Genomic DNA, 19205 nt, shown 5'->3' with positions numbered 1-19205 from the left:
CACACCAGCTGGATCTCATTATAGCTAAGTTTCTGCCTTTTTAAAGTGTACTTTATCTGGAATATGGAAGTCACTAAGAATTTCACTTAAAAATATGTTGAGCTGGCATACGCACAAGTTTATACTGCAGGACACTAACTCACTAAATAGGTTCACAACAAGCCAAGTTTGCGGACACTTATTTCTGAAGTTTAAAATGCATCAGCTAAATTTAAATATTGGCAGCCAAGTATGGATTATGAACTGAACGACAGCCTGTTTCGGTCTTCCCCTCCTAAGAATCACACTAACCAGAGAGATGCTACTCCCTGTACGATAAGAAAACTAGCAAGAAAAGCAAGAAAGGAAAAGTTTCAAGATACCATTGGTATCACCTCCCTACTGATCAGTGCTAAGACTCAGAGGTGCACCAGCTCTATATACTGACTAAGATGCATCTAAAAAGTAGGAGTTTCAGAGCTGTGAAGAATTCAATTGCAAGACCTTCAAAGAAGTTATTGAATACCCAGCTGAACTTGTAGCACACTTTGGTATCACCAATTGAGAGACTCCTGTTCAATTGTGAGGCAAGAATTGTGGTTTAATAAATGCAGAGAACAAAACCAAGCATAAAAAAAATCATGTGCAGTGATTTTATTTTTGTTGTATATTTGACTGTAATTACTGTCTTAAGTACTTTAATTGCCTGGCATCTCCTCAAGTGCCTTGCCTGTGGGGAGGGGAGGCAGGGCACTTTATAGTTTGTTATTAATGAATAAAGTACAAACAAGTTTACCTTGTCTGTAATCAACATTCCCATCAAAACAGTCTGAGAGGAAAATGCAAAGGGGTCTGTTCATCCCACAGACCCAAGTGATTGTGTTAATACCTGCTTTTTAATGATTAATGTCCTTCTGCCGTGTCACTTACACTTCAGAGGGGGACTGGGCAAACATCTTTATAAGACCCGCATGAGGAGCATCACTTACTCGCCCATTCCTATTCCTTCTACAGACATCTGCTCTTGGCCACTGCTCTGGGGATGGGGTATGGGGACAGACACCCCTCGGGTCCGGCCCCATATGACCTTTCTTGCATGCATTCTAGGTGAGAAAAGGGGGTGTGCACCAAGGGGAAATATGTTCTGCTTTTCGCAAGAGAATCTGTAGGGTCATTTACAATTGCTCTGGAATGACACGCATCCAGCCCCTCTCAGCTGGAAATAATTTTTGCCTGGAGTGGAAATGGAGTGGAGGGAAACAAGAATGAGTGACAAAAAGAAGCCCATGCAGGATAAAATAAAATATACTCGCCTGCTTCATTATGAAATGATGGGACACAAGAAGCCATCAGTAAAAGTCAGCGCAGTTATATGAAGAAGATGGTAAAGCCAGGAGGATGGAGAAGCAAACTGCTATTTTTCATGATTAGTGAAAAACATGGAGTACAAATTTGGCCATTAGTCTTGTTTTTCCACTTAAATTGATACAGGAGTCTTCTACTTTTAGATAACATTGCATTCACAGCCCAGCAGACCATCCAGACAGCAAGTGCAGCACCAGCAGAGCAAGCTTTCTCACGTGGCTGTCAGCCCGTCCTGATGGTCAGGAGCTCACCTCTGGGGCAAGGGCAGCTCTTCCCCACCACCACCACCACTCAGCCTGCCAACAGGAGTGACAATTAGTGTCAGTTCTGGTGGCCTCCTCCGCTGTGAGGATACTTGTCCACTAGGATCCGACTGAGACCACTAATTTTTACATAAGTCACAAAAAAACCTGCTTTAAGAACAGCTAACAACTTTCCGTTATTACAGATGAGGACTTTCTTCCCCCATCCACTTTTGGGCTAGATTGCTGGTGCAACCAGCTAACATCTCTTGCCAGCTTTCTCAGCCATGTAGCCTGTCTCCTCCTTATAGCCTTTAATCAGCTGGTACACTATCTCCAACACTGCCATCTCCTATCTCTTGAAGCACAACTTCGTCCTCTCATGGTATTGTCCCGCTGGCACATGGGTGGCACGCTTCTCGCTCCAGGGAGGCTTTATGTTGTGGTGGCCACCTCTCATACTTTTCCCCCCCCCACAGTAAAACACAAAGCTTTAATTTTCAAGTCACAACAAAACCAGCATATTTGACAGTGTCTCCAAAACACAATACTACCGCTTTTACAACAGTGCTCAAAGCATCCCCCTACCATTGCCAACCAGTAAATATTGCTGATCAGATGAACACTGATCAGATGAACACTGATCAGATGAACACTGATCAGATGAACACTGATCAGATGAACACTTCTCCTTGAATAAGTTTCTTATAAAGTGCATAACCATGTATCTTGATATAGCTGCATATATAAAGCACGGAAGGAGATGCTGTAAATACTGATCTGAGGTCTCCTACTCATTAAGATACATAGGCAGAAACTTGATAGAAGAGAGATCTGAAATGAGCCTGTATAGAAGTTTAAAATATATTTATGAAAAAAGTGGAATACAGTATGATAGCAGCTTAACTTCTCAAGAATGGGTTGCTGAAAGCTAGCATCCAGCCATCTACCACCAGAACCGACGAGAAACTCCCGACTTTTCAGAGCTATGACCCTACATTTGTTTCCTTAGGGGGAAAAAAACATGTTTTGATCAAGCACACGACTGAGGCATTTAAGGTTGTCATATGAACTGACTATACAACAAAAATACAGGCATTAACATAGACTAGCACAGAATAGACTAGCATACACAAGTCATTTTGGATGCAGACAGCTACTCATGGAAATAATTCAACAATCCTAGTCTTCCACTAGGAAACTGCGAGTCAGATAAACCTGGGAAAAACAAGACCCTCCAACTGCCTCCCCTCCTCTAGACCCCGTAAACCTCCCACGTGCCCTCCCATCACACAGTGGAGCTGCTCTCTCTCTGTTTGGCATCCAGGTGGGATGAAGCTGTCTTTGAAAGCAGGAACCTACTGGGGCTCTTCTCGGGTATTTTATGAAGTAGCTTAAAAATTAATGGAGTAGATGACTAGTTTATACAGCCCTTTGATCCAAAACATGTTTTCCCAACTTCCTCAGTGAGTTTTAATAAGATGCGAATGAGAAATTGATCTGGACACTTTAGTTTACAAGGAGTATTTCAAGTAGCTTGAGGAAACTAGTTTATTGTCCATTAGACATAAAAACAAAACACAATGCTTATAGGCCATCTTACCACAGCGCTGACAGTGGGTTTCTTTTGGGATACATACTCAAAAACTAACACTTTCTCTGACACAAAACTATATAGGAAACCACTGGTTTAAATGTCACATTTAAGGTTAATTTCCATAAGAGGCAATAATACAATGTACTTAATTTAAGTCATACTCATTTTATTTTAACTAACCTTAAAGTTGAAGAAAACCAAGACTTCCCCCCCTTCACTGTTCTTTTACATTTTCTTCCAGCATTTCTACTTTAAAGAAAAAAATGCACAATTTTTCTTTCCCATCTCTCTGGGTCTACCTTTTCCTTGATCAAGTCTTGCTTCAGTGAACCTACTACATTTGTTATTTAGCATTAGGAGAGAAGGATTTTATTTTTTAATCCTAATTTCTTCCTCCAATTTTAGCCCCTCTCCACACAGAAGCATTATTTCCCACCCCTTGAATCCATTAAACTAATCCAGCAGAAGCACACTGGTATACAGAAATTAATCTAGTTTCCAAACTGACATGCTGCAACAAGATAGTTGGTAACATTTTCTCACCCTGCTTTCCCTCTCCTCCTTATTTTCCATTTCAACTTATTTCCAGATCTTTTTCTTCTCACAAAATTCTTATGTTCCACCTTCAAAATCCTGCTAGCACAATTATTTAACCTGTTTTCTGACTTCCAGATAGGTCAGTAAGCTCATCCTCTCCTCCCAAAAATCTAGTCCCTTCAGGTAAAGGAGGTAACAGCTATTTCAGACCACTGTCATTAACATTAAAGAGAATAAAAGGTTTTCAGACTGGGGCTTGTTTTTGGAGCTTTTTGGTTTTATAAAGAATTGGGGGGGAAAAAAAAAAACAAAAAAAAGACATTTTAGTTTTTCCTTACAGTATTAGTTTCCTTTTTTGGAGGAAAGCCTGAGAAGACCCAAGGAGTCCAGAGCCACAGGCTGTCAGCAGCGGTGCCCAGCATCCCTGCGGCGGGGACGCACGGTCGCTGCTCAAGCGGCGGCATTCATTTGTGCTGGAGCCCGAACCGACTCGCCGCAGGAAGGACGGGGCCACAGAGGACTCGGCCACCCCACGTGCCAAGCAAGGGGCCGCTGCTGTGAAGGCAAGGGTAGCTGGGTAGTCATTGCGGCTCTGTCACTGGAAATCTTCACAGAAGACTGCCAGAAAATCACCACACCTGAGCATTTTTACAGCAAGTAACATCGGTAAGATCACAACCCTGTAGCAAAAAAGTGTCCAGTGGAATCAGTCCAGCACTTTAGGGAAACAGAAGTGCCTTAACAAGTTAGAATATTCATCAGCTAAGTTAACAAGCACAAAAGTAGGGTGGGGTGTTTTGCTTTTTTAGCAAAAATTTGGACATGGGCTTTGTGAAATCTAAAAAAAAAAAAAAATTATTTATCAGCTATTATATCTTTTCCTGGAAAGATATGGGTTTGACCTGATGCTTTAGTATCTCTCAACAATTAAAACAACACACATAAGCTTCTGAAAGTGTCTGCCGTACATTTTACGTGACTGCAACAATTACTACCATATCATTATCCTGTACTGCAAGTCTAGCCTACTATTATATTGATGATCCTGAATATATCTATTAGCAGTTTGGAAGTGAATATACCATACTGAGGAAAACTGCCTGGTTAAAATTACACTTTAGCACAGGCATGAGGAATCCTTTCCTAATGAATTACCATAGTAAACTTCTTTTTTTAAAGTGTTGAATTACCCTCCTCTGTACCATGGGGATACTTTTGCCATTTACATGCTACTTCCATACACCAATGCATTAGCATTTCAATTAATACTATGTTTAGTATTATTTGAGTCACTGTACATTTTAAACTCAACACCCATTTTGACACATTTGTACTTGCTAGTTAAAAGCTAACAAAAAGCCAGGTTTGCTGGAGTTTTTTTGGCATTTCTTACTTTTGATACTTTTCAATACCTAAAAGTGAAGGGAACAGCTTATATCTAAAAGTACTTTCAGTAGAAACATTTGTATCCCGGCCCTACTTAAAAGATATCAAAAAGCCTCACAATGTTTTATTTGAAACCAGCTGGCAAATGCAGATGCATTTCAAAAATATTGCATTTAAAAATAAAATAGAAAAAAAAGGTAACTTGCAAAGACTTCTAAACAGATAAAACCAGAAGTAAGGCTGCTTTGGAAGTGTGTCAAATACCCCCGAAGGAAGGCAAAACTACAAAGTTCTGACAGGACATTAAAGTTGTTTCTGCTTTTTAAAAATCAAATTGTAACTGTGTTACACATACTGCTTTGGATTGGCAGCAGCTTCAGAAAGCCGATTTTGAAGCAGTTCAAGTCTGACACTGAAACTATGTTAGTCCCACTCTGCCTGTTTTATTTTCAAACACTACTTGGGCAAAAGAATCAGAGTCAAAGGCTGGGGGATTTGCATTGCCATCCCTGCTAAGGAATATAAATTTTTCAAGTGTTTGTGCTGGAAGGAGATCATATTCCTACCAATATCCGACATTTCTACAAAACTTAGTTGTCCTCACGTGGCTTCATGGACCACAGAGCTTTTGCATTATCACTTTTGCCTCCAAGAACAGTTAACTTTTCCAGTCCCAAGTTTGCCAGTCACTGATTAGTGTCCATTTTCAGAGATAGAGAGTGGGTTTTTTTTCCAGAGAAACTGTATTTTCAAAGAGAGGTAATCAGCAAGATACATGCTTCAGCATTACCAAATTAAAAGACAAGAGAAAGTGCAAAATATACTAAAAGGCTACACAGTTCTTTCTGAACTGGTTATTTGCCAAAACCCACATGCTTAGGGCATTTTATTATCCCCCCCCCCCCCCCCCAAAAGCATTTTAAGGAATTGAGCAGAAACGTGAACCTGGTCTTGCAACGGTCTAGGGAGAGCTTCCAGAAACTAGCGTTATGATGACAGGAAAAAGACGACGCGTTTTCTAAACCCAAGATGGAAACTAGTACTGATAAACTTGAGAAAAGCCTACATGAATCATCATCTCCCGATCACCACAAATGCGGTCAGTAATAATTTTCTAGCTAACTCCTGTGATGAACAACTGCAGCCAGTATCGCTGCCGTAGCTGAGATGAGGAGGAGGAACACACAGGCATCCTTTACGTAAGCAATGCTAGTCATAAAATTATTAGAAACACTGGGAAACTCTCAAAAAGGCAACCAATTCAGGCAGGTTCCCTCTTTATCTGACATTCACACACCATTCGTACTACAGCTGTAGGTTTGTCTGTCACGGCATCTGTGCTCCCATTTATACTTTCCAACTTGTCAACCTAACTCTCTCAGTTAGGTCCTCCTAATTTGGCATCAAAACTATCTGGGTTAATTACACCACTTCAGATGACTCGCATACTTCTGAACAGGGCGATTTCAATATGAGGGAAGGAATTTATCAGGCATGTCACAGGTAACAGCCAGCCCTTGTAAGAAGGGAGGAAGGAAGCTATTTAAGCCCACTTCACTTTCCTCGCTCCTCCTCTTCCCCACATTTCAGGCACAAGGAGAAAATGGTCTCAACCCACCCCAAGGAGAACCGGGGTGAGGAGGGCAACACAAGCGGATTTCCCCTTCTCTTTCATGCTAAACCCACATACCCCATTTCCCACCCCCGTGTCAGCCAGACACACCACATGCTTCCGTTGCTGCTTCTTCAGGAGAGCTTTAAGCCAGAGGACGCTCGGTAATTAACCACTGATGATTTCCTATTGCACCCGAGAGTTTCGGTGCTGTTCCTTCGGGCGCACTGCAGACACCTCACTCGGGAGACAAGAGCTCACACCAGCACGGTGAGCACAGGCTTCGCAACCAGTAACCCTGGATCAGAGTAAGAGCTCAGGACGACTACACTGGACCTTAATAACTCAGAAGCAAAGCATCAGACACAGTATGTCCTCCTTACTCCAGACCAACCTCTCCCTGCCACTTTCGAAGCCTGCTAGAAACATATGGAGAAAAGTCAACAGCAGCAAAAGCAGCAGCTATATATATCGCTGCGGTGAGTAAGAGCTCAGGATTCAGCTGAAGGGTGTTGAGAAATCACTCTTGAAATTTCTCCAGCAATCCTTAATTTTAAACATACATAAATGGACACACATAAAAAAAAAAAAGAGGAGCTTAAAATACAGTGGCGTTTTAGGGAAGTCATTTATGCGTTACATTTCTGACAGATGCAAAAGCAGTAACAGCATATACAGGCGCCAATTTGCAGGGAAGCCCAAGAGCTGTGGCTCCTTCATTAGAGCTACCAAGCACAAGAGTCCCAACTACACAGCCTCCTCCTCTTCCCACTCTCCATATCGAAAAACAAACTAAACCAAATGACAGCATCATCAGACCCGGTTCCTGGGCGCTTTAAGGAGGAGAGTGTGAAATGAAGCACTGTGCTAGACATCAGGCCCAGCTCAGAAACCACCCCAGCACCTCCACAAGATCTGTGGGATAAGAAAACAAAAGGAAAGCCAAAATTCATCCTCGCCTCCCACAAAGAGATTTCTGCCCTCCTCCTTTTGCAAGGGCAAGTGCTCCAGCCTGTGTTACCTGAACAGCACCTACCCGACAAACTACCTACCCCCATAAACTACCCCCACTACCAAAAAACTTACACTCAAACCTCCTCTCCTACCCCCACCTTGGGGAAGCTTCACCAAGGGATTTATAGTGCATTCCTCCCTGCAGATCACATCAGCTTTGTCTTCCTGGATTCCTGTTGTTCCCCAATGGAAAACCGTAAGAGTATTCAAGAGAAGCATCGGTTTCACACTGCTGGTGCCACTGTTTGAAGAGAAGTGATTACCCTTTGCCAAAAGCTACACGTAACGCATTACCCAGGCTACACTACCCAGTTTAAGTACCAGAAACACTGCAAACCACATCAGCGCAGTGCACCACTCGGGCCAGTACAAGAAGCGAGTCAGAAGTCCCGAGGAGGCGCTAGCTCAGGTATCTATGCACAGGACTCTGCTATACGGGGCAGATGTGCCCTAAGCATACTGTGAAAAAGTGTTTTCATAGATTGGTTAAGTGAATAGGGCTTAAAAATTTCACTCGATTTCAATGTAATTAAAATGATCTGTCCCAGCTACAGAAGCGTACAGATGCATACAATAGGTAAGCATATCAATTAACTAAGAATTCACTGGAAATGTATATACTGCATCTGTGCACTACAACTTTTTTTATTTCCCAAACTAAAAATAGCATTAAGAACACAAAGGCACTTGTTCTCGTTAGGGATTAAGTCCTTAGCAAGTTTGAAGGTTTTCAGATCAACTAACTAAAACTGGCTGAGTGCAAAAGCACGTGAATTTCTAAAAGCCCGGAAAAGCCATTTTTCCTTGTGGATAATCCCCCAAAAAACAACCAGAACAGAATTCAGTTGTACGTCTTCCCATGTTACTTTTAAATCAAGGTATTATGAGAATTTCCAATCTCTTCCTTACTCCTCCCTCAAATGCCTGGAAGAGCATTCCCTGGAAACATGATTATAAATTTTTACTATCACAACACTAATAAATCTCTTCTACATCAGATAAAATGCAGTTACCAACACTTGTCCCTTGAATCCAAAATATGATAAAAAATTATCTTGCACGTACATATTTGGCTAAATGCCCTTAACGATTTCCTTTGAAAAGAAAGGTGCATTTATTGCTTCAGAAACAGAAAAGCGAAATAATAAGAAAGAAAGGACACGGGGAAAAAGATGAACAGAAGGGCTTCGAAAGTGACTGAAAATCTACAACATCGCTAATTAGGTTCCAGCTTCTAACACAATAGCGGGTGTACCATGGTCTGTTATCAAGTTTATAGCCAAGGGCACAAGACAATACAACCCCACATTCAATTTAATTACAGCCTATGGCTTTTGCAGTAGTGGTGTGTTTCAAAGGGTTTAAGCACTCATTTATTTCTACACCATACATGAAATAAGGCAGCTCACTGTCATACAGACTCACCAATTAGACTGAACAGTTTCTGATCTCTTGCTCTCTAGAAGGAGAGCAGCGAGCAATGGGAAATCTTTTACAGGATAATCACAGAACACTTTTTGTCAAAAAAAAAAATCTCTCTGCTGCCCTTAAGTTTGTGCATTTTATCTTTGATGTGCACAGAGGAAGAGTACCAACATAGTCATTTCAGATTCTATAGAATTTAAAAAAAAGTGTCAAAATACAGCAGCACTTCAATGATGCTGTTTTTTCTTCCTGATTGTACTAAAAAGGTCATCTTCATTTGAGTTACACAAAATAGATCACCTCTTGCATTCTTACCGTCACTGAAGGCTAGACCAAGCAAGTTCTCCGACTAGCTCACATGATGCAACTAAGTAAAAGGAGTCTAATTTCTAAAAAGTAAAAATATTTTCAAAATTAAAGTGATAGTGGAAGAAATCACCATCTGAAATAGTTACAAAATTTAACACCTCCAATATATCGTGCCAATGCAACTAAGAGGACCTACAAAGACAGTATTGGACTTTAAACTCCACAACCACAATTCTAAATGCATGTATCGAAACACCAGTCAGACCTTCTGTGAAATACGCTCCTGAGTCACCTTAAATCAACTCCCTCCCCCATAGCTGTTCCAAAATGGACCAACTTCAGTCTAGGAAAGAAAAACCTTCATTTCTTTGAGTGCATATACAGCCACCAAAGCTGTATACGAGATCACTAAGCCTAATCTCTATTCTGCTTTTCTTGCACTCATCTTGGGAAACATTCACACGCCTACCAAACCACACGTTAGTTATAAGGAACATAACCTGGAATATCCTCCTCTCTTCAAAAAAACCCATCTCTGTTCAACGACCCTTAGAAGCATTCAGTTACAAACAACACTGACTTCCACTGAAGAGAGCAATAGCCAGGATTGATGTGTTTTGCTATGGAAATTGATGAGAAAGCTGTCTTTGGGGACCATATTTGACACCCCTGCTACCCTACCCCCCCGCCTCCTGAGGATTTCAGAGCAATTTTGATGACTATCAGGTATAATAGGTCCCTTCTACGGTTAATCACTTTCCACATCTGTAACTCAGTAGGGTATGAAAATCTTCCCCATTAAAAAAACCCCACAAACAACCACCAAGAAACAGTAGCCTCTGAGGTAGGCACAGTTTTTACAGTTCCTTTAATCCTCACACTTTTAAGATTTTAACCTCAGTGTTTCTTTTTAAAAAGACGCCAAGCAAATCCTAGATTTTCTTGCAACCTGGGGTAATCCATTAATCAACGAGAATGGCACTAACTAGGCAGTAGGGCAGCCAGTACTAACCTCTGAAACCAGATCAACAGAAGTACTGCCACAAGAACTAACAAGGTATTTAGCAGTCATCAGTCTTAATAGCTGCTGTACTTTAAGCCTTTAAGATAGGGATATTGCCCCATCTATTATCTGTATAGAAATAAAGCCTAGCATCCTAACACCACCATCCTAAGCATCCTTCCCTGGAGCTGTCTGATGAGTTCTCCTACCCTATATACTCGGAAAGCACCTAGCAATGATTCTAGTCAGAGTACTACAAACATTTGTACAGAATAGAAGCCTTTTTGTGGCCATTTTATGGAAATGTAGGATGTTCCCAAACCAAAGATCAAGCAGAAAGATTCTTATCCACCTCCAAAAAAAACCCAAAGAGCTAGACTAACTTATCAGTTACTTTGATTTGCTCCCAGTTGTGCCTGCTGCCTACTTATATTTGTCACGTGCTACCGTTCCACGTTCTTCTGCGAAACCTGCAGTCAGAACCAGATTTCTGGTTCTGGTCAAAGTAAGCCCTTCAAAGGGAGTGTAAGGCAATGAAAAGACATGTGCCAGATCAAAAGAAAAGAAAAACCCAGCTCTGGATTTAAAACAGGAGGAAAAATGGTTAAGGATTCCCCGGAACAGCCAAGACAAATGCATGTGGGTCATGTTTTAATGACTGTTTGGTAGATATCTTAATAGCTGACGAAATTCTTCTCTAACTCAGTCAGGTTTCTCTGGGCTGCTTGTGAACTGACATAACAGAAGTATTTTCAAGTGACACACAACTCTCTTCACCCATGGCAGAAGCCAATCTATTTTCTTAGACCTATTTTTGGGCATTACTACTATAGTAAGTTCAGTGTGTACCAGATCTATAAATCTCAACAGCTACCACCACATTGTAGCTTCAAAAGCTTAAACTTTAGCTATTGTTCATCTTTCAGTAACACATGAGATGAACAACAGCCAAATTACATCCCTCTGTCATCAACTTGAACTGAAGTACTGCTGTCAGTAGCAGGAAAATTGCTACACTTCAGAGCAAATAAGGACTGAAGTTGTGCCATGATGGCACAGTGCTGTATGCTTAAGATACACTCTATAAATGCTGCTCTCAAGGCTGCAACCTAAAGCAATACTTGGGTCAAGGTGAACATTTAACGTACCTTTCCCTAGCTCTGGAGGAGGCTCCTACAAACCCAGCATTGAAAAGACATTTAGGGGCTAAAACAAAAGATGGGAGCAGCCACGATAGAAAAGCATAAAACTAACATCCTTGCTGAGATTCTTACACTTGAAGTTTGTAGTCAGTGCAAATTTAAGACACCCCATTTAGTGCCTTCGTTTAACCTTTCCATACCTTGCTTGATGCAACCAATGCTATAAAAAAAGGAGTGTATGTCCATGCTAAGAAACCCACTCATCATGCCACCATTTATTCACCAGAGTATTGCACAAGTCTGAGGGCAGCAGAATCTGTCCCCTGGAAGAATAATTACAAAGATGACCAATAAACCACGAACTTACAACCTTCATGTTTTCAAGGAATCAGTAATATTTGTCAACAGTGGAATTTAGTGTCACATTACTTGATGAGATGTATTCAGTAAAAAGGCCTGGAAAGTCTTTTTTTATAATTAAGCAGTAACAATTGAGGGCCAGGGCATTTCCTGGGGAAATTAATGACTGGCCGGGGTTAATGGCCCAAGGCATTGCCTCAAGCCATTGACTCTCCCAGCCAGTCATTAATCCCCAGGAAATGCCCTGGACCTCAATTAGGGTAACTATTGTAAAAGGTAGCTAGGGAGAAAAAGTTTAGCATTAGCATTCTCCCAAGGAAATCTATTCCATGGCCAATATTTTTTCATTTTGTCACATCCCAGAAGAAGTGCATAAGTTAAAACTGACACAAGAAGAATCGGTGGTTAAAAAGGAAAAAGAGACACTTTTCCTTCTCCTAAAGACTTAAATTAATGAGTTTTGTAGCGAAGGCAAGATTCAGCTACAAAAGTGGCTGGGCAGCTTGTTTAGCTCATTAAATTGTGATTGGAGATGAACATTTCCATATAATTACTGAAAAAACCCACACTGTCTAGTATCCTTGCTGATTGCTCATTTTCTTTCTTGATACACTTAAGAAAACAGCACATGCCTGTGTACTCTATCATCTATTTTAGATATTTCTCCCCTTCTCCCCAGAGCCCGCCACTAATGAGAATTACAGCTCCGAATGCTTCACGTAGGAAGTGCAGGTCTGCGACAAACAGCACAGCAGCTGGATTTCTCCTCACCTAAGCTTTATGCAAGTGAGAAGAGATTTGCGGACCGAGGTGGAGATCCAGCTCTCCAGCCTGATGACTGAAGGTACCAAGACACCTCATTTAACAGGTTAAAAACACACATACTCTGTTACCGCTAACTGGATCAGAACTGCTCTTCCCTCTTCCCCTTCCTGTACTCACGTGCGCTGCTGCTCTAAAAAAGCTAACCTGTGCCTGAAGTTTCAAAATTACTTTCAAGGTCATTAAAAGCAAGGGAAAGAGGAGTCTAGGGTTAAATACAGCAAAGAGCATTAGCTTATACCTGAAATAATGAGCTAGAACAAAAACATTATCTGCACATAATCAAGCCTCTAAGCCATTCAGAGACACCAGATACACACAGCAGGAGATCAAACTACAGCACTCCACTGAAGTGGTCAACCCCCCCCCCCAAAACCCTGCTAGAAAGGAGAGGTCACAGGTATTTTAAAGAACATAGATGCTTATGCAGGCATTCACTGGGAGCCCCCCCCCCCCCCCCTCCCTCCCGCAATTAGCCTTCAGGCTGGTTGATTAGCTGGCAAACTCTTTGAAAGGGTCAGTCTGTCCAGAACTGGTATTTCCACTTGGGAAACAGCTCAGGCATGTCATATACCTGTGCTCGCCGAGCTCTCCGGCTGACGGCTGCGATCCCTGTTATTACTTGACACAAGAATGTCGGAGAGGTTTTGTAATCGTGTAGGGCAGCCAGCAGTAAAGTTCTTGCCTGAAACACGGTATTTTACAGGGCACAACATAACTGCATACACTTTATAGATTCAGTTAGAATGATTTCCAAACTTCAAGCCAAATTGCAGAGGTGCAGCGAGTCTTTAATTGAAGTAATTTAGCTCTAGTGCTCCAACACCCGAAAGGACAGTAGTTTTGGAGGGGGACGGGGAGCAGGCACCAGCACGTGCCAGCACACAGCAGAGGGGGTTCGCACGGCACGCATTAAGGCACAGCTCAGCAGCGTTTTTGGCAAGACCGCTTTACCTCAATGAAACACATCTAATGAACTTGGGCTTGTTCCACAGTTAAGCTGCACCTAAACCCGTTTAATTGTGCTCTTACTGTATATTTCACCACTATGGCAACTAACACAACTAAAGCCAATTTGACTTATAAAAAAAAAAAAGGAAAAAAAAAAAGAAGAGGATCACTGCCAGGAAACAGAGCTATTTTAAATAAACAAATACAAGATGAATGCAATTGCCATATTAACCCTCTTGTTAACTTCTGAAGTTTAAAATTACACCCTCATTACTAGTGTGTAATTGAGTATTCTCCTGGCTGTTTCCTGCATTTGAGGTTATTCAAATAGTTCATTAGCACATCAAGAACACCACACACACTAACGATACCTGACACCCTTATCTACTATTTTGGCCCGACTTTTCATAACTCACATCTCCCGCAAAAAAAAAAAGAAAAAAAGGGGAAAAAGAAAGAAAAAGAAGGGAAAAGGGGAGCCTGCAGGGCTGAGCCATCGGTGCCCAGGGGGAGCACGGCAGCACGTGGGCACCCCTCACATCCAACCCGCAGGCACGCAGTGAGTGGCCACCGGACTTGGTGGTGGGGGGTGAGGAACTTGGGGGGTGAAGAAGTTGGATAACTTGCGTCCGGGCTTGTTGGGTGCCTGAACAGTGAGAGTCACCCCAGGAGCCACCCCGGGGCTGGCAGTGTGCATCGACACCCAGCCTCAGGGGAGACGGGGAAGAAAGGAGGGGTGCAGTGGGGGCTACGTGGGATGGGGTGCAGGGTCGCCACCTTGCTTTTTTTTTTTTTTTCTCCTTTCTTTTTTCTTTTTCCAGTTACCTGTGTGGGGGAAACAATAGCAGGTGAAACTACTGTGGGTGAGGTGGTGCTTCTGTGCCCATTGGCTTCGGGGAGTAGGTGAGGCAGGGGGTCGTGTTTCACTGAGACCACCACCACGGCAGGTGCGGCGGTGTCCAGGGGCTCAGCGGGGCGGCGACAGAGTCTTTTGGGGGAGGCGGAAGGCCCGCACGCATCACCACCAGCTGCAGCCCCCGCCGGGAACACTGCCTCGTAGAGTGCCCGCTTGGCCGGGGCCACCGCAGCCGCTTCTGCCTTCACCGGCGCAGCGTCACCGTCTTTGGGCAGCACGTAGGGGTTGGCGGTGGGCGGCCGGGGCCGCGGTCCACCGTTGAGGGCGGCAGGGGTGTAGCAGCCCCCGCCAGCGGGGTGGTGGAGGAGGTGGTGGTGGGGAGGGGGGTGGTGGTGGGGCGGCTGTGGTCCCCCCAGCTTGGTGCCGATGCCAGCGATGCTGTTGAGGGTGGCGATGGAGACGGCGCCGATGCAGTGGTTGGTGTAGGTCTTGGAGAGTTTGGCTGCCTTGGAGAGCATCTGCATGCGGGTGCCCAGGAGGTTCTTGCCGATGGCCTTATTCTCGTACCAGGTGATGTCACCCTCACTGCAGTGGTCCCGCGGGCGCTGGAAGAAGGCCTTGCAGAGGGGGTTGCGCTTGGAGAGGTACTTGACGAAGCTGGCATAGGGGCAGAACTCGGTGCCAGTCTCATACATGCGGGGCAGGTTCTCCTCGTCGCTGCTCTCCGCCCGCTTCTTGCTCCAGGAGGATGAGCGTGACTTGTGGTAGGGCCCCAGTGCCTTGAAGTAGACGAACTTGCGTCCGTCCTCATCCACGGCCAGCCCAAAGGAGTCCTCCTCCAGCTCCCGCTGGTTCTCCCGGCCCCGGGTGCAGAAGTACATGCAGGTCTCGAACCAGACCTTGTTGAGGAGCCCGAAGGGGCTCTGGGTGCTGAAGACGCTGCAGGTGTAGAGCTTGCGGAGGTCGGCGCGGGTGATGGCCTGCTTCTGCACCACCGGCCCGGCGCCCTGCTCCTCCAGCTTGCGGATGACGGCGGCCAGGGTGAGGTTGGCGGCGCGGAGCTCGGGGTCCTTGGTGAGGTCGAGGGTGCGGCAGTAGGGCGGCTCGTTGAGGTAGCGGTTGAGGGAGCTGCGGATGCTGATGAGGGAGGACTTGGAGTAAAGCTGCCCGCTCTTGGAGCGCGCCTCGGCGTAGAAGGAGCGCAGGACCCGGCAGAGCGCCCCCTTGTCCATCGTCTCGAAGTCGGGGCTCTGCGCCTTCTCGCTCAGGTACTCGCGGAAGATGCGCACGGCGTAGCGGGTGGCCAGCCGCGTGTTCTCGCTCAGCCGCGCCCGCTCCGGCCGCTGCAGCAGCAGGGCCGCCTCCAGCTCCGCGTCCTCCGCCGCCCCCCCGGGGCCACCGCCGCCGCCGCCCCCCGGGGCAGCCGCCGCGGCGCCCCCCGGGGCAGCCCCGACGCCGCTGCCGCCGCCGCTGCTGCCGCCGCCCGGCGTACGGCCCGGGGCGGGCGGCAGCGGCTCCGTCTCCTCCTCGCCGTCCCACTCCAGACCCATCTCCTCTTCCTCCTCCTCCTCCTCGTCCAGCAGCAGCCCCCCATCGGCTCCGTCCTCCTCCTCCTCGTCCCCCGTTATCTGCACCTCCTGGATCTCATCCTCCTCCTCGCCCTCCTCCTCCTCGCCGGCGCTGCAGTAGCGGTGCGGGCGGGGGGCGACGCCGCGGCCGCGGCCGGGCGGCCGGTCCCCCGCATTGTTCCCGCCGCCGCCGCCTCCGCCTCCCCCTCCGCCGCCGCCGCTCCACTCTCCGCCGCCGCCGCCGCTGCCAGGCATTCTCGCCATATTGCCGTCTCCCTGCCAGTCCTCGGGCAGGGCGCATGCGCTATATTGGACCGCAGCGCTGGAGCGCTTTTGTGTTTTAATGACCTTCAGCTACCGGGAGGCAAAGCCGGGCTCTTAAAGGGGCCGCGCTCCCAGTGGCGGCGGCGGGGAAGGGGCGGGAGGGGTTGGGATGGATGGGGAGGAGGCTGAGACGCGCTAAAGGGGGTACCGGGGGGGAAGGGAGAAGGTACTTACCGCGCCCGCCGCTCACCTCGGGTCCGTCCCGTCGAGCAACGGAGATGGGCGCCGGGGGCGGGGGGGGGGAACCGCCGGGCCGGGGCGGACGCCCCGGCCCGGCGGTTCCCCCCCCCCCCCCCCCCCGCCCCCGGCGCTCGTCCCGCCTCCCCATACCCGAAAAAACCCCCACTCCTTCTGCAGAGCAGCTCTTTCGGTAGCGACGGACCGCCACCAAGCAGCTGGGACGGAGGTCGACGCGCCTCGCACCTCCTCAACCATCGCACGTCCTCATTTCACAGTAACTCAAAAACAAACATAGGGAGAAAAAAAAAAAACCAAGACACCCAACCCACCCAAAAAACTCGGGCTGTGCTTGCCCGGCAGAACGGCTCTGCCCTCGACGGGATGCTGGCGGGGCGGACGCGGCCCCCGCCTCCGCGGCATCGCCCGCCGCCGGCCTCGCACCTTTAGCCGGGCGCCTGGATTTCGGTGGAGGGGCTCGGGAGGAGATGGACGCTCGGGACTTTGCATCCGTGCGGCTCGGAGCCCGCCCGGGAAAAGCCGGTTGAGTAGCCGCGGCGCTCGCTTGGATTGTGGGAGCCTCGGCGAGGTTGGTTGCGGGGAGGGAGAAATAAGGACTCGGGGGCTGACGGGCGCCCGCCACGGGCCACCCTCGAGCTCGCTGGGGCTGCAGACTTTAGGGCAGCCGGAGGGCCCTCGGCCCCCCGTGCCACCGCCGCCTCCCAGGGAGCCCGGCTCCTTCCTCAGCTGTCCCCTTCGGCGACGGGGCAAAAACCCGATGAGGACCCCCGCAACCCACGCCAGAGAGCACGGGGGTACGGAGCCGCCGGACCCAGCGAGGCCGCTCTGCGGGGCTTTCGCGGAGGGGAGTCCCCGGGCAGCCCAGCGCGGGCGGGGAGCGGAGTCTCGGCCCTGCCCTCCGCCGGCTCCGCGCCCCTCTCCCCGTGCCCGCCGGCGGGGAGCTCCTGCCCGCCGCCCGGCTCTTCTCCGGGGAAGCCGTACCCAGCGGCGCCGCAGCCAGCCGCCTGGCTGCACGCTGCCTTACCCTTCCTTCCCCGGGAAGGGTCCTTTGCCGGGCTGGGCAGGAGGGCACAAGCCCCGCGGCCGCGCACCGCGAGCGAGGGAGCTGAGCCCGTCCCGCCCAGTGACAGGAGGGGACGAGGTGGCCGTGCCTCACCAGCTCCCCTCCGGCAGCACCCGCGCTGCACGCGCCAAGCTACCCCACAAACCTCCCTGTGCCGCCTAGCCGGGCAATTTCTTTTATTTGGCACGTTGAAATAAATATTCATTACGACTACTGGCTACACCTGAAATTATAGCCTTAATTGCAGAGCTGCTGGCCTGAGTTACCGCACTTGGTGCTTACTCATCCGTAGGCAATTGCTCAGCGCCGGGCCCCAGCTTACCCGGGGGGGGGAACTCGGTGCCGGTGCCGGAGGCGGGCAGCGCCAAGCCCCGCGGCCGCCCCCCCGGGGCGGAGGCCGGCGGCCACGGACGGAGCGCCCGGAGCAGCCCCAGCCCTCGCCGTCCAGGCAAACGTGGGATCCCAAAGAAGGGATGCGCAAATTGTTGAGCAAATTAGGCCAATTCGAAACAAATAAGCACTCCGGGAAGAGAACCTGCCACTCCCAGAAAATAATTGAAAAGAATCCCAGCACTGTTATATTGATGTAAGCCTGGAGTAATTACACCGAGGTCAAAGTTGTTGCATGCACTAAAGAAGTTGTACTAGCTCTGTAGTTTGAGAGCGGATTATGTTCCCTCTTAGATCGATGGCATATATATATATTCTAGAGAATTTTTTTCCTGTGCACATAAAGAGGATATAAATAACTTTTTCTTCCCCTGTCATATGCTATCTGCAACCCAATCCTGAAACAAAGTCTCAAAGACCTTCCAATGGTGGACCAGGTGCTGAAACAGATAGCTAAAAGCAGCAAGACCGTGTTGTGGTTAGAACCTAAATGCCCCAGACAAGCTCCTTTCAGGAGCTCTGACAACCCACCTTAGAAGACAGAGAACCGCAGGGCTTGTGGCATATACCTTTTCTATGGGGATCTTTTTTTTTTCCTTTATTGTTCCCATAAATGCTAAAAATGACACGGTTAACATTGACCTTTGAACTTGATTATGTCTTAAGATCATAGAAGAGATGAAGCCACTTTCTTTTTGTAAGAAGAGCTTTTCAGAGCCACATGAGTGCAAAAGGTAATTGAACATTTGGTTTTTTTAACTTTAAAAAAGATGAACACCAGGTTGACAGCTTCTGTACTTGGGTGTTCATTTAATCACTATTTCCTGATTACAGGAGGTGAACTATGTTGACAGACTTGGAGATGAATATGGAGCCCAGTATACTAATAGTATAAAGGACACGAACTTGCAGTGAGGTTGGAGGGGAAAAATATATATGGAGCATCCATATTACACACATCAGTTGGAAGCACCTCAGCAACCAGGGGGAATTCAGAGTAGCAAGTGAGGTATTTAAAGTGCTGCAGGCACTCATAATTGCAAAGACACCTGCATAAGGTAT

The 19205-nt window shown here is 47.1% G+C and overlaps 1 protein-coding gene across 1 annotated transcript in view; it reads right to left on the bottom strand.

Annotated features, from left to right (window-relative positions):
• KCTD1 (potassium channel tetramerization domain containing 1) overlaps nt 1-17735 on the bottom strand; it is a 71769-nt gene extending 54034 nt beyond the window's left edge. The window contains exon 1 of the mRNA XM_076329809.1: nt 17715-17735. The gene's annotated coding sequence lies outside the window, so the exon portion shown is untranslated. The remainder of the gene's footprint in view (nt 1-17714) is intronic.
• Between the last annotated feature and the right edge of the window lie 1470 nt (nt 17736-19205).

Source organism: Aptenodytes patagonicus, chromosome 2 (genome assembly GCF_965638725.1).
Source record: "Aptenodytes patagonicus chromosome 2, bAptPat1.pri.cur, whole genome shotgun sequence".
NCBI lineage: Eukaryota > Metazoa > Chordata > Aves > Sphenisciformes > Spheniscidae > Aptenodytes > Aptenodytes patagonicus.
Note: the sequence above shows the minus strand (reverse complement) of the source record. Positions and strands in the feature narration are given on the sequence as shown.